Source organism: Lethenteron reissneri, chromosome 43, assembly GCF_015708825.2.
Source record: "Lethenteron reissneri isolate LAM-NWPU_2019-01 chromosome 43, ASM1570882v1, whole genome shotgun sequence".
NCBI lineage: Eukaryota > Metazoa > Chordata > Hyperoartia > Petromyzontiformes > Petromyzontidae > Lethenteron > Lethenteron reissneri.
In genome coordinates this window covers 10,092,229-10,108,453 of record NC_083821.1, presented here as the reverse complement: position 1 = coordinate 10,108,453, position 16,225 = coordinate 10,092,229, and the positions used below count along the sequence as shown (strand labels likewise).

General features: G+C 46.2%; 1 protein-coding gene across 2 annotated transcripts in view; it reads left to right on the top strand.

Annotated features, from left to right (window-relative positions):
- The window catches only part of LOC133353404 (CUB and sushi domain-containing protein 3-like), a 634,534-nt gene that overhangs the window by 215,314 nt on the left and 402,995 nt on the right, over nucleotides 1–16,225 (top strand). The window lies entirely within an intron of this gene.

Genomic DNA, 16,225 nt, shown 5'->3' with positions numbered 1-16,225 from the left:
GGCACAACAAAAATGTTTTAACGTTTTATTCGTGCGGCCACACATCTTAAAGGGTAACATTGGCATCGTTCCTTTCCTTAATTCCCTTTTAAGGCCTTTCTTACAACAACAACAACAAATAGCCTACACTCTTGTACATCACATTTGCAGATGATTATAGGTGCTTGTGGTGGCTCTTGTAAATGTGATGCCACTGGAGGGTAAGTAGAGGGAGAAGTGCCTGTGTAGTGGGGGGCATCTGTACTGCAAGTCCCAGACACCCGAGTTCAACTCCTGGCCAAGGTTGACCTCTGAACTGACCCTGGGCACCTCTTTCTCATCTCTCCCCGCCTCCGCTCCTCCCCCAACCTTTACCAACCTGCGCTGACCTCTTGTTATTGAGCCTTTAGAGAGAGGCAAGTCACATGATTGGATTGAGGCAGATTGGCACAGGTCTGTAAATATTTTTATTATTATCATAATTGTTTTTACCGCACACAAAGCATGTAACGCAATTGGTCTTGGCAGGCAAGTTGTATGTATGCAGGAGGCTATGACGTGTGGAACACCAGTGTACACGTCGGTTCATGATACTCGATCAGGAGAGGCAGCAATCCTCCTCGTATATGTCTTTCCTGTTGACATTCACATTCAATCCCGCACCGACACGCCGCCAGATCAACATTGCCCCAAGCAAGGCTCTCTTGCAAAAAATAGTCCTTTGAGGATTCCAGATAAATTAAGGAATGTTTTATTTTTGAAGTGTGTTCCTCAACCAGTGGTGGAAATTCCACGTGACCGTGACAGAGGTAAAAATTCCCACTGGATCACCACTGGGACCTTTAGCCAGTATCAAAGTGTGAAGAAAATAAGAATAGGTTTTACCCTTTCTGGCGATAAAACAGGTGTTAAGATGTCCAAACACCACTTTTGGCGTTCTCTGGTCTGACAATGGATGATACTAGGCCCTAAATAAAGTTGTCTCTGGTGTAGGCCAATCATTTTCAAAGACAATGCATATATATTATCAGGAGCATGTTTGTTTTGCATGTTCACCACAAGTACGTGTGGTTAACGCAGACACGAATCCTTGCGAGCGGTGTCTATTTGGTGTTTGAACATCTTAACACCTGTTTAATTGCTAGGAAGCGTAAAATATATTATTATTTTTTTCATACTGGATCACCACTGTTGACCGAAGTACATAGCCATGCAATGGATGCGTCTGTTTGATTAATTTTCAATCCCACGACACCTTCATTGCATGCTCACTCCATTTACACCGGTGGGGCTCACAAAACTGCAAACCGAGAGAATTTTTTTTAGAACCTATCCAATTAGATGGCAAAAATCAGGCTCGAAAGAAATCATTATGGATTTAATTACGACCCGTAATGGCATCAAATGCGCGGGCGCAATTGTGCTCTCACTCTTGACGATTACGATACACAGCAAATGGATTGAGACACGGGTTTGTGTTAAGACAGAATCGCCAGGCAAGTGTGACGAACCGTGATTGTTTGTCAGGAGTGAAAAAGTGAGTCTAAGAAGATGCGGGTCAAAATCAAGTCAACCTCGTCTAACGGTATCATTGGCCTAAATCACAAGGGGAGTGGGTGGTCTCATAAAAGTTTCACCTTTGTTGCGAATTAAATTGGCGAGAGCTTGTTGTTTCCACCTGGTCAAAACAATCCACCTATCTTGCGTCGGATATCGTTCTCGTATATGCTGCGTGTATATGCGTGTGTGTCGCATCCCATCAGGATTAGAACCGACTGTGAGGCACAGCATAGATTTCCAATGTTGGTCATTCTTGTTTATCTGTGTTTGGGCGCCGTGGTGGCGAGATGTTAACTACCTCGCTGGGTACACAGGAGGTCGTGGGTTCGCTCCCAACCCTGATGCCTATATATTTGGAGTTTGCATGTTCTCCCCCTGGTCGCATGGATCTTTCTCTGGCTCATCCGGTGTTTCCCTCCACATGCATTTAGAGTATTTGGCTGCTATAAATGTCCACGTGATAGGCCACTTCGTTGAGATATCATTTGTGGCAAGGTCACTTCTGAAAAAATAGGTACATGGCTTAAGTATGCCTTCCCGAGTAAAATAAAAATAAAAACATGTTTTGTGTTATTGTCGATGCTGCATTGTTCTTTTTACACGTTATATTTAGTCCATAATCACTTACCTCTGACCGTGACATCGAGTAGGTGTTTGCAGCCAATATCATTGGTATTAGATTTTTGGATTAGGCCACGTTACGAGCCGACCAAATCTTTGTCGCTTTGAGCCCTCCCCCACCTGCCACAGCCAAACGAAATTGTGACGCGCACAAGTTTTTTTACGTTGCTAATTATTGTCCAAAATGTAGCATTTATACACTAGCAATTAGATATGCAGAACGTAATTGTTAATATTCGGATGTGTAGATTGGTCTTCAGCTTATCGGTAAACTGACACTAATTATAATTAGTAAATTCAATGCCTGTAGATGTAAACATTCATTTACTTGATGTTGTTGGGTGGTGGAGAGTTTTGAAGATACATATTTGGTTTGATTATTACTTGGCCTAACCCAAAAATGAATTATCTCAAACTATTAATTTGTAATTGTCTCACATAACGTTGTTCCAGTGCCTGGAGATGATGACCTGCATGGGAGACATGGTATAGATTTTATTCCAGTATGGTGATGATAATAATGGTGAACTAAGAGCCACTGACTCAAGCCCATTTTGGTGGTTGACTTATCCCATAAGCCCCCTGGGGTCAATAAAACAGGTATCACTTCACGGGGAGTCAAGAGTGGATGTGCTACATAGGCATGCCAAATCTCCACCTCTGGATCTCGCCCACCAATGGAGAGGAGCCATCGCTTATTTTTAGCGAGAGAACACAGCCTTTTTGGAAACTCAATCCTTTCCGCTGTGAGTCAATGTTCCTTTACCCTTTGACAAAGCCACACGTAATATCGTTACTCTGCCGTGCGTCAGCCGCTGGGCTGCTGATATTCCAGGTATGAATGCCAGCTGCTTCACTACAACATCTCTCCTTTGAGATCCATATTCAACCCTGGCCACATGCAAAATATAAACGTTGCTTCCCTTTGAAGAGCGATTTTATTCACTCATGAATAACTGACCTCCCTTCAGCCACCATCGTCATCTTGGTATTACAAGTGCACGTGCCTTGCATTGTGTTTAGTTGTGTTAAGCTCTGACTCTTTATTCAACATTTCAACGATATTTTCACTTGGGCTTTCAGAATCTCGGGAGCAATGTGTCACCAAATGCTAAGAAACATATACAGAGACTCCTCTACTTACCAACATTCGACTTACGAACTTTCAGAGATATGAATCTTATGGCAGTACCCCGGGATGCAGTTACTTTTAGTCTGTTGATGGTCAGCGATGCGGCTATCGACTCATCTCGAGTTGTACACGATGCACCACTACGGTGCATACGAGCGTTCAGGGTTTCAGCGCAATCGTCTTCGCTGCCTTTGGACATCGCAGAGTAGCACTGATTTTGGATTGATTGGTACCCCAGTCGCGGAGTTAAGTACACCCCTGGAAAAAATAGTGTCTCAGAAATAAAATATTAAATTGCCTCGGCCATTTTGTATTATTAGGTACCCCGTGATATCGCCATAAGGATGATATGAACAACTCCTTTCCATATGTCCAGTTGCCTGTTCGGACCGAGAGTCGTAAGTTTAACCACCTCGCAATAGATGGCGGTGGTGGCATCTCCATCTGCAGAACTTGAAGAACCAGTGGCATCTACTACATCTACAGGAGATTATACGACTTTAAAAGCCATTCCCCATGTTTAGTGTACATGCCGTACAACATGTTTGAAATCGTCAGGAGTAAAGTTGGACAGACCTCTGGAACATAACTCCTTCCTTCATAAGTAGAGGAGTCCCTGTATTTGCATTGTATTTGTCCAGCAACTAATGGTGACGAGTTACTCTCAACATGCACTTTCTTGAATTCCTGCATTTTTATTATTACCTTTTATCATCAAAGCAATGACGCCCAATCCGTCTAGATGGCGACACTCGTCGTGCTTAAGGTGGCACGAACACACGCAACCAGGTGGGGCCAACGCAAGAAGGCTACCGTCCCCAATCCAAATCCACGCGGACTCCCTCCCCTGATATCCGCCGGTCGCAGCGAGCAGACCTCGACATTGCCATTCAGCGATTGAACACATTGCTGCCATACGCGCAGGAAGAAAATCACACCGTGGTTTGTTAATTGTGCCGCCGTGGCGAGATGTTAACTACCTCGGGTGGTATGTAGGAGGTCGTGGTATTCGATCTCGACCCTGATCCCTGTATATTAGGAGTCTGCATGTTCTCCCCCGTGGTCGTGTGCATTTTTCCCCGGGGTCCTCGGGTTTTTCTCCTCCAAATCGAGAATGAACGTGCGTTTGGAGAATTTGGCTGCCATACATTTCTACATGATGAGCCACTTTGTTGATCTATCATTTGTGGTAGCCAGGTCGCTTCTGAAAAATAACTATACAGCTCAGTGGGCCTTACGTGTTTAGAAGTTAAAATTTTCTTAAATATGTACGTGTGTCCCATTATGAGCGCACACAACGCAATTATCTTGCTTTTGCTAGATCGCCCGGTTTAAATCGGCGCATCGTTTTGCCCTTCATTTCATTATCCCCACGGCGACGATGATTGCCTGAGTCATCCCACAGGCTGGGATTGGAACTCTCGAGTTTCTCGATGTGAGTCGAGCGTATTTGCCCCGGTGCCATGCCGGAACATGAAAAAGAAACCAAATCTAATCAGTGCAACAAACTTGTGTCGGGAAATAGCCACAACTGGCTGTGAGATGTCAATAACGAGGGGTGCAACCCCGCTTCATTGGACCCTGGCGTCACCACTGCCTACGAAACAAAGCAGCCGGAATGCGCTCGATCTCGTCACATCCTTCGAAGATATACAGGATCGAGCCGGCATGCGTTACTAGAATGGGCAACCCACCACCACGGTTTTTATAGGCTTCTGAAGGCCGTTCAGCATAATCCACAATTGTGCTGCACTGCACTTATATGCGCGCACTTCTGTGCAACCGGCGTTCGCCAACCCAGACTGACTCGCATGATGCAGTATGGCCAATTAAACCTAACGATCTGTATCGTTGGAGATCCTTTCATCCAGCAGTGGATTGACATGCACGTGTGCAACCCATCCGTGGTAACACTGTCACCAACTTTCCTCTACTAACGGGTTATTTTGTATCACTTTGCAATCACGCCGTGAAAGGCAGGCAGTCAAAGCAAAGTGTCCCATTTTGGGGCTGTGCTCACTTCCATGTTGCCATTGTAAAGGCCAGTTCATATTTAACAGAGGTGATCTTCCCTGCAAAGTGTTAGTCACTGTATCGACCGCAGGATGATGGGCTGAGTTGACCCCTGCTTATCTGTTGACAACTCTAACCGCAATGGCCATCCATCGACCCAGACGAAATGTAGGAAACTAAGGAGAGAGATAGCTTCAGCATCCACGTGCTACAGAACATGTACGAATTCACGAAATACCCGCTGTATCCTATTGGAGCTTCTAATTAAAGGACATCCTCTGCCGTGCCTTTGAAGCGAAATTTGAATGAGCGTGTTGTTGCCGAGGTAGATAAAAAAAAGCTTTGTGGAGGAAGAGAAGGCAGCGTTATCAATATTAAAATGTATGACGAATTGGCACGTAAGCGTGAGATCGCCATCATAATCGTATTCATCATCATTATCAGCTCATTACAGCCTGTTTGGCTGTGGGTCGCCAATACCAAGCCCTTATCAAGCACACCAGCCTCTCCCACCAAGGTCACATCAGGATAAATATAGTTTTTTTTTCATGGATCCGCTGAGATCCGCTGAGTGCCTCGGTTGTCAGTGTTGGTGGATCACGTTGGGGTGGAGCCAGCGTATGCACGAGATATTGGCCTGTAAAGGCACAGACACAAGAACTAGCGAGTTGGTTGGTGACCAGTCAATGTGAACATCGTAATTGTGATAACCTTCTCTGTTTAGAGGTTTCTCCACTTTCCTTCCGCGTGCAAAATAAACGCTCTGACCCAAAAAAAAAATCCCGAAGCAGGAATGCTTTTGAAAACAACATTGAGTCTTTGCCGGGTGAATTCATTTAAACTTTTTGCCCATGATTACCCGTGCCATTTTTACCCAGTCTCCGCATATGTTGATCAAAATTGGGCTATTGCATGAATTCCAATGTAGTGATGCAATATAATCCCCGCAGTGGTTACAAAAGCAGAAGGAGATCCGTTAAAGTGCAGGGGGCATAACGGAGTCAGCGGGCGCACAGTGCACAAAGTGTGGGCAGCGTGGGATACGGAGCGACCCTCCTGATTGGAGTGGGACATTGACGCGGGAGCGTTTGAGACATTCAGCGGCGTCATTCCGCAGATCCTCGCGAAATGGATCGGGTCGCCAGTTTGCACGAGAGGGCGGCCATTTTAAAGGGACGAGCAAAACAGCAAAGCGACGTCAGCAGTCCTCCTGCCGTGTTTGTTTCCCACCTGATGGCGGTTGCTTGTGTTGATCGAAACGTCGTGATCTCTTATTTTTTCTACCTACGTGACTTTACCGTAAGAACAAAAGAGTATGGATTCCTGCAAGTCACGAAAGCTTCAAATCAAGATCGACTTCGTTCAAAACCAAAACGTGGCGCTTCTAAGCTTTTGCTGTATATGACAAAGCGTCGTGTCCATAATCAAATAACCAGGACTGCACCCCGATCTTGTCAGACCTCAGAAGCTGAGCGGGGTTTGAGCCTACACAATGCTCGGATGGGCGATCTCCATGCTTAATAATAGGTGTTATAGGCATGGTGGGCGGCAGAGGTCAGTGCAACAAAAAAACACATCACCGTGCTGCACTTTGAATGCGCACGTCCCAGCCTTCACCCACCCACACTAACCCACGCCGCACCTGCACATAATACATTGTGAAGTTGCCCCTAACATGGGGGTGTCGCGGTGGCAACATGTTAACTACCTCGTGAGTACAATCCTGAGTTAGATTGCCTGTATATTCGGAGTTTGCGCGTTCTCCCCAATGTCGCTTGGATCTTGTCCAGGTCCTCCGGTGCCCCCCCCGCCCCCCACATTTACAAGCGTGCGTTGAGAGTACATCTTTGGCTGATATACATTTGACGTGATAAGCCACTTTGTTGAGCTGACATTTGTGGCCAGGTCGCTTCCGAAACAAAGAGCTACGTAGCTCAGTTGGCCCTGCCTGGCAAAATGAAAAAGTTATGTCTTCTGTTTATAGTTTCCTCCGCCTGGACTCCCGAGTGCAGAGGGCCAACGACGCAGTTCTCAAAATCTCCCTCCTTGGTAGCTGTGGGCTCCGTATACCGACCTGGATCAGCCGCCAGCGTGGACCCCCCACCCAACGTGTTTGTGCAGAAGCCAGGATCAGGCCAGTCGCATCTATGCATTGTTGTTGTTGCTTCTAGCGTTGTGCCGGGCAGCCCACGACGCATAGCCTCGGGAGGGGGGGGGGCATCACGGTTACGTGCAGCTGAGTTGTTGGAAATCAAGCGGGGGGGGGGGGGGGCATCGCGAACCAAGTGGCGGCTGAAATCTTGGGGTGGTGCGATGCCTGGAGCCGAGTTCGATTCCCGCTCGTGGCCACCAGCGACAGTGGCGGTTTGTCTGAACCGGTCTATAGACCTCCCTCTAGGTCGACTTAGCCTCAAATGAGTACCTTGCGTTTAGTTTGTTGTCCTTCCCCCCCTCCCCCCCGCGCGCTACGTACGGTGCAAAATAAGTTCTACATACACAAATAATACCTCGTGTGCGATGGGGGGGGGGGGGGGTGGCGATGGTGTGTAGAAATTAGTACTGGAGAGACAAAGGTGGACGTATGTGGGGCTGGCCACCCACTAACCCTAGTGGGGGTGGGAGGAAGAGGGGGGGCATGAGGATGGTACGGCACATTGTGCCCTTGGCACAGGCCATGTCTCGCTACGGCTGTGGAGCCGAGGCGCGTCTTGGGCACCGTGACTGCTGCTGGACTCGGGATGAGTCTTCCTGTAACTCGAAGTGAAATTGCGCCGTGCACCCCGCCCCGCACGGCTCGCAAACAGTGACGTTGTGGCGTGATCAGCCCGTGGTTGGATTCGTGTCGTCGGCTGCCTCGGGCAGCAGCAGCAGCAGCCGGTGACATCTGGGCGTGTTGGTGGTATGGGGGTGATGGTGGTATAGGGGTGATGGTGGTATAGGGGTGATGGTGGTATGGGGGTGGTGGTGGTATGGGGGTGGTGGTGGTATGGGGGTGATGGTGGTATGGGGGTGGTGGTGGTATGGGGGTGGTGGTGGTATAGGGGTGATGGTGGTATGGGGGTGGTGGTGGTATGGGGGTGATGGTGGTATGGGGGTGGTGGTGGTATGATGGTGGTATGGGGGTGGTGGTGGTATGGGGGTGGTGGTGGTATGGGGGTGATGGTGGTATGGGGGTGATGGTGGTATGGGGGTGGTGGTGGTATAGGGGTGATGGTGGTATGGGGGTGGTGGTGGTATGGGGGTGATGGTGGTATGGGGGTGGTGGTGGTATGATGGTGGTATGGGGGTGGTGGTGGTATGGGGGTGGTGGTGGTATGGGGGTGGTGGTGGTATGGGGGTGGTGGTAGTGTGGTGGTGGTATGGGGGTGGTGGTGGTATGGGGGTGATGGTGGTATGGGGGTGATGGTGGTATGGGGTGATGATGGTATGGGGGTGATGATGGTATGGGGTGGTGATGGTATGGGGGTGATGGTGTTATGGTACACGCAGTGTCAGTGGCTGCCAGTTCCCCAGCCGATTCGCACAGCCGTCCAATTTGATATTCGTGGTCAGTGAATACATTTCAGCATGTGGAAGCAAATAATCAAACAAAAGGCACTATCTATTAAAATAGCACGTTCATGTATATGTTTTTTTTTCTTTCTCGCTAACACACGACAATGCGCGAAACGCTGTGCGTTTCGCGCGTTTTGCCGTGAACCTCGCCTGCGTTTGAATCCCTGTCACGGCTGATAAAAAAACGTACTTATTTACAAAGGGCGCGAATTGCGTAAAATGTTACACATGTAAACGCACGTGTCATGTAGGGTTACAATAAAGCATGACATTCATGTAATGTAGTCCTAAGCCACACGTGGACATTTCACAGGAATGTTGACTCCCCATAAATTGGTAATCATTTTAATGACCTTGCAATCGGAATGATGGAATTCTGCCAACATCCCCTGACCTATACCTGAACTCACAATCTTCAGGATGTGCATCCAATTCAAGATCAGATTGTGAGTCCAGTTTTGTAACCACATAATGTTTTTTTTACCATCAATTATTTTTTGTTCAATCCATTTTTGTTTCTGTCTACAAATAAACACTGTCGCTTGGGAACACAAGTAAGTAAGGGATTGTGAGGTTGTAGTGGCATCAACACCATTGGTCCTGGTAACTCCTTGACCTTGATGGGGCATTCAGCAAATCGAATTGCCTCCAAAGGTTTAGTAAGTCGAGTAAAGTTATTCTGAACACTTATTCTCGCGCACTCTTACGAGTTCAGTCCATCGGGAATGCGCGATGATCACACGGGGCACGCTCTGTGGAACATCGACACCGTTGTAAGGCTGTCGAAAGACTGGTGAAGACTAGGCGATAGATCCTGAACATCTGACACCAGGAACTGGTCCCAACTTTTCGGGTTCGTGGACACCGCGGTGAAACTGCTGCGCTGGACGTATCATCGCACAAGGCCTGCGCGCTGGGTCCAGCAGCAGCAGCAGGGTTGATCGTCGGCTGAGGATCGTAGTAGAAGGGACGGCGTCGATCGGGGGTCTCGTTGAGGCCGGCGCTGAGCACTGCTCAGCGAGATCGGGAGGAGTGGATCGGTGCAGACCCTTGCAGGCGAGCAGGCGTGGTTCGTAAATAGGCCTCTCTGTTGCACTGGGTAGCCCGATGTAGCTCGTCGACAAAGTGCTCGTCTACATTGAGGGTCCTGGAACAGCGATTGGAATTCATTATTTTCATGGTCGGGGCCCAGTTTTTTTTATTTTTCCGAAGCACGAGCCATGTCAGAGACAACTCATTTCTGTAGAACTGCTTTTTGTGTTTAGTTTGTTGTCCTTCCCCCGTACCACCGATTAGCACGGAAGGCTACGTACGGCGTGAAAGAAGTTCACCATACATACATATGTCGGTTATCAATAGCCACGTACATTGTGTACAACATCTGTAAGGGGAACACTTTGTATGTGTGAAAGCGGGCTTTGTATGGGTTCACAGACAACTCACTATCTCTGAGAATAAGGTTGATTTTATTTGGTTGTTTAGCAATTACATTGCGTACTCACAATGTGCCCGCGGTCACCCGAGCCGGACAATGCCACCATAATCCTACACCCCGCCCAAAGTTGGACTGAGCAGTGTTCGTCACGTCAACTCCCAAAGCGATTGCATTGGCACGCCATGCGTTCGACAGGGAGAAAAAGATTACGAAGGAAAATTGGAAAACAAAGTGCATAGCCTGTCGAACGAACACAGCACCGCTCGAGATGAGCTTCGTTGTTGTGAAGTCGCCCACGTTTAAACGGAAACAAAGGCAATTAAGTTAAACTTTTAGGTGAACACAATTGACGAGAAACAAACATGCGCACGTAGGTTGCGAGAAACAAAATTGGAAATTGAAGTTATTGCGAATGTAGCATATTTAATATGCACTGTGGCTCGTGTGGATTCGTAACTCCAAACGTGTTTGTGGAACTTTTATGGCCCGCAGACTCTGGTGACTGCTTTGAAATAACGAATGCCCTTTGTGCTAATAGCAGCCTTAGTTCAGATATGTCGGCAAGCATATTATTGATTTCTCATGGGATTGCATTACTTGTGGAATAACTGTTTTACTGATTATATGAATATAGAGTGTATTTTATATCCATGTATGAATATTATGTGTCTGCAATTTATATTTTTTGGTATACAGTGTACCTCCCATTACAACATTGTGACGGTGATCTCAAATATTAGCTACATTGTCATCGTATCCAGCACTGGCTTCATCATTATCATTACCATTATTATCAAGATTTCCTCAAATGCAACTTCCTGCATTATTTTCGTCATCATCACAATTTCCTATCTTACAAGTTCCATTATCAACCACCACACTAAAACGCAATATTTGTTGTTATTCACTCTTTTTGACGTGTCGGCTTTCACGGCCAATATCGTGGTTCAGAATTAGTTGAGATTTCGGGTCGGATTATCGTGAAGGTGCAATGGCCGTTCTTTAATGCACAACCCTCCACCACCCGACGGAGCCAATCTATTCAAGTTGCCACGTGGGGGCAAATGTGCCAATTGATTTAGTTTTTCACTTCATCGGAAGAACGTTGAAAAGCCCACGCCAAAAGATGCGACAACTTTGCGCGTCGCCAAGCTCAGCTCTCGTGAAGATAGTAATAGGTTTTTACCCTTTCAACTGGTACAAAAACTGATACCTTTGTACAAGGGATCATGTTTGCAATAACCACAAGACAAGCAGTCAAAATGCAAACAAAAATAAACAATTCTGATAATGATAATGATATGCACTGTTATCATTATCAGAGTTATTTTTGTTTACATTTTGACTGCTTGTGTTGTGGTTATTGCCAACATGATCTCTTGTACAAAGGTGTCAGTTTTTGTACCAATTGAAAGGGTAAAAACCTATTACTATATTTTGCCACTGGTAAAGGAGGTCTCATAGTATAAATCTCGTGAAGATTTTGTTATCGCAACGTCGTGTGCCTCCACTCACTATCATTGTCCTCATCTCGCCCCACCATATCTTGACACTTTTGTATCTTTCTACGTGTCGCCTTCTCGCCTTCTACTTTCTTAATCGTGGCTGTCCCTCTCTTTGTTCCTCCTTCTCCGTGTGCTCAATTCACGCTTTCGTTCTCTCTCTATTTCTTCTCTCTCCCCTTCACTCGAGCAAACTTCCACCGCTAGATTTCGATTTACCTGAAGACGGCTGCTTGCGTTGTAGCCGAAACGTCGTGAGAATTATTTCATTTTATTATGTTTTATTTTTTATTATTTTATTACTTCCCTTCTACGTGACTTTACCGACAGAACCAAGAAGATTCCACCGCTACATTCCGCTCCTCACTCAAAACTCACTTCTTGTTCCTGAGCTCACGCTACGACCCCACTCAATCTCCCCCTCATAACCACCGCCATCGTTGCTTTTCCCTCTTCATATTCTCATGACTTTCACTCGTTCTCCATTCATTCAATCCATTCATCATCATTTACCATCAACAATTTCGCATTTCACAGAATTCACGCATCACAGATGAGCCCATTGCTTCCTATCATCTATTTCATTCACCTCGTCTCCAATGTTGTGAATGCTTTCTAAAGCCCCTCGTTTAGGACGCTATGTAAATTCCGTAAGGATAAGATCGACATCATGTTACGATGTTACCACTATTCTTTGGTTCCTTCGGTAAAGTCACCTAGATAGAAAAATTATAATAAAAATATAGTGAATAGAAATAATTAAAATAAAATAAAAAATAATAAAAAACACTTACGCAGACTGTAGCCTGGTTCTTACCACTTTCATTTAAGGTCATCGTCTTCTTCACAACCCTTTGGAGTCGGCCACACACCACCTGTTGTTGAGACTCTGTCTGTGTACTTGTTGGCAAGTTAGCTGTGATTTCCCCGCCCATGGAATAAAACATAGTCCCTTCTATAGGAATGTCGAATTTATCTCACAAAGCCCTACCGGAGCTTCAAGGAACTAATGATTCGACCCACAGTGATGACTTTCATGGTTTTTTGGTGAATATTTGACGTGACAGAGGTAGATCGATTGCAATAGAAACTCGATTATGGATGTGCCTGTTCAACAATCTTTGAAATACTGTATACGAAACTAATAAAGTAAGATTTAGCACCGTAAAAAATATATAGAAATGAACACTGCATTCTAAGTCACTTGTAAATAACAATAATACATAACAAAGTCTCACTGAGTATCAGCGCTTAAAGCTTTCGTGACTGCAGGAATTTATATTCTTTGGGTCTTTCCGTAAAGTCACGTAGATAGGTTCAAAGAGTAATGTTATTTTTTGTTATTCTCTTTGAGCCTATCTGCGTGACTTTACCGAAAGATCTAAAAAATATGAATATCAGGGCTTATTGTTTGAAAAGCCCTGCTTGGAATGAGCGCTCAGCTCAAATTTGTATTTATTCACGTATGTTCTACTTGCTGTACTGCATTCTACAACCCAGTCCCATACCAAAGCATCTTTCTGCCCCAAGCAAGTGCTCATTTGTTTTCATGAGCTGCCAAAGACATCCTCCCGTCACGCCGGATGCTGACACGCGAACGCCGGCACACTCTGCACGACATGGAATGTGTTCATCCGTTGCATTGCTAATGCAGGGCTGCATTATCGCTGGCCCTGGTAGGTGGGGGCATTGATGTCAACGTGTGTCAATAGATCTGTTTGCCTGCCTGCCTGCCCAAATGTCTGAGAAAGCAAATTGAACAAGCACATTGTTTGTCACACAAAAGGAAACTTTGAACCCTTTAAGATTGTTTTAAACGGAGCACGATTTGTAATAAAAACTTGGGGTAAAAAAAGAGATTGCCCGATAAAATAAAATATATAGAGACGCGTACGCACTTGTACACACACACACTCGTGCACACGCGCGCATGCCAAATAAAGCTGCTAAAAGTTTTATAACGAATCTATTGCCTCAGCTTTTATATATATATGCTCCCGTCCAAGGAGAGGGATACATTTCTTTTTTAAATCAACAAATACGATGCTGCTGTAGAAATATAAAGTGGAACGCTACGGGAACGGGACCTTTTTTTTCATTCAAAGGACTGTGCATACCCCTTGAATACCTTTTCCCACTATCGGCAGCGGTGTGCTGCGTTCACAGCCGTGGGGTGCATTGACAAAAGGTGAAGACCATATAATATCGTGCTCGGGGGGGGGGGGGGGTGGCAGGGCAGCTTCCAGGGAGAACGCCGGAGCCTGTGTCGGGTGACGTGAACTGGCAGCACTGAAGTCCTCGACTCTGATTTATGGGCCGTCATCCATTGAGGGACTCAGCGGGTTGACACCGAGATTATAGCTCTCCTTAAGGCTCGCCGCTAAGGGAGAATAAGAAGGCTGGGAGTTCCGATGCTGCTCTGGGTGGGAGTAGGGCTGTTGGCGATGCCTGTGTATCAGTTTATTATGTTGTTTGTTGCAACTTTCTGACCTGCCCCTGCTGGACATCTGTGGAAAATTTGCCTTCATAGCTCATGGGATCCCTCCAGGATAAATACATATTCTGATTCTGATTATTATCCATTCGGCGGGTGAGTAGATTAAGTATGGATTCGTTGGCGAGCAGCCGTGGGGTATCGCGTACGAGTGCCGTACGAAGATTTGAAGTTTTCGTGACTGCAGGGATCCATACTCTTTGGTTCTTTCGGTAAAGTCACGTAGGTATCAAATAAAATAAATTAAATCACGTTTTGAGGCTGCGCCCGAAACGTCGTGTTGCGCCCGAAACGTCGTGATTTATTTTATTTTATACCTACGTGACTTTACCGAAAGAACCAAAGAGTAGAGTGCCCGTACCCGTCGCTGCCCAGTTGTTAACGTGAGGACTGAGTGTGGCGGGGAGAAGCATGAACTACGCCGCAGAGTCCATCCAGGAAATCGGCAATAAAACGAAAAATAAATGGATTTCATGTTGTTGATATGTAGCTAGGCTGTGTATCTCCAGGCTGTCTGACATGGAGTGTGACGTTTCAGGCTCGTCGCTTTGGCGGCGTTCAGCGACTTTACTGCATTGACGTATTGAGTCACGCGGTGGGAGTTATGCCGCCGGCGTATATCAGCTTCTGTGACATGAATCAGAAACGTGGGCACTGACAAAAACAATGGAACCAAACCGTGGACGTTTTGCCAAATAAAACACAAGTAATGGAGCATGTCTACGCTTGGAATTACCACTGAGTGACAGAGAAGAGGAACACGATGATTCGAGAAAGTACATAAGTTAGAGACTTCATCTTGACTGTTGTTGTTTTTCTTCATTTTCTTTCGTATTCGACAAGAGCCCGGCACAGAGCGCGGACAATAACAGGGGCAGGGGGAGGGTAGCGGGGGTCACAGAAATTCTGCGAGCAGAAGCCCGAAACACAAAGCTCACGGGTTGGGGCTAGAGTGAGAACATTGGACTCACTGCCTCACTTGCGTAGAGACTGCGAGCAGGATTACAGATTTTTTTTAAACAAATAAATAGGAGGAAGGGAAGGTAAGAGAGAAGGAAGAACGTAAAGGAGAAAAAAAACAAGATTTATCAAGTAAATAATCTAGCCTTCTTGGTTCCATTCTACGTGACTTTACCTAAAGAACCAAGAAGATGAATCCCTGCAGTCACGAAAGCTTTAAATCGAAATTTAAATAATCTAGTTTAACACGTAGGCCCTCGCGACCAATATCATCCATAATAGAGGTTTTGTTTGGATTAGATCGCGTAAATATATAAATGTGTCGTTAAACCCGCCACCACCCGACACAGCCAATTAGTAAGGTTTGTCACGTAAACAGAACATGCAAATGCGTTACTAGTACAGCACACCGGTGCGTTGGAGAGCAAAGCCACACCATTTTAAATAATCTACTCGCGCCAAGAGAATTGCTTGAGCATATTGGCACAAGACAGAGGAAAGTGGAAACAAATTGCTAAATGCGCAGTGGACACCTCTGGCCTATCTGCCCATGCATCGTGATGATGATGCTGATGATGACATGCGCCAAACGAATTTATCATCGATATGAATCCTGTAGAGCAGTGATTTCCCCCGCGTCTGTCCGTGGGGCGGACAGCATATCGACTGTTAAGGAAAGCGAGGTGACTCAGGGCAAGACACTTCACCAGTAGGTGGTTGAGACTAACGACAGAGAGGCAACCAAAGCAGGGAATATACCGAGAGTGAATCTACCTCGAAGATGGAGCAACAACGTCGGCTTGTTTGTAGTGGCGATTGCTGCGTCGCGAGATTGTGAAGAATCAGCTTGTATTGTGGATGCGTCCCTAGGCCTGGACGGAGGCTTGGGGTGGCCTTCACCCACGAGTGACGACGATATGACGGCATGCCTCTTTGTAACTCAACAAGTTGTGTTAATTAACTTGAGCATCAAA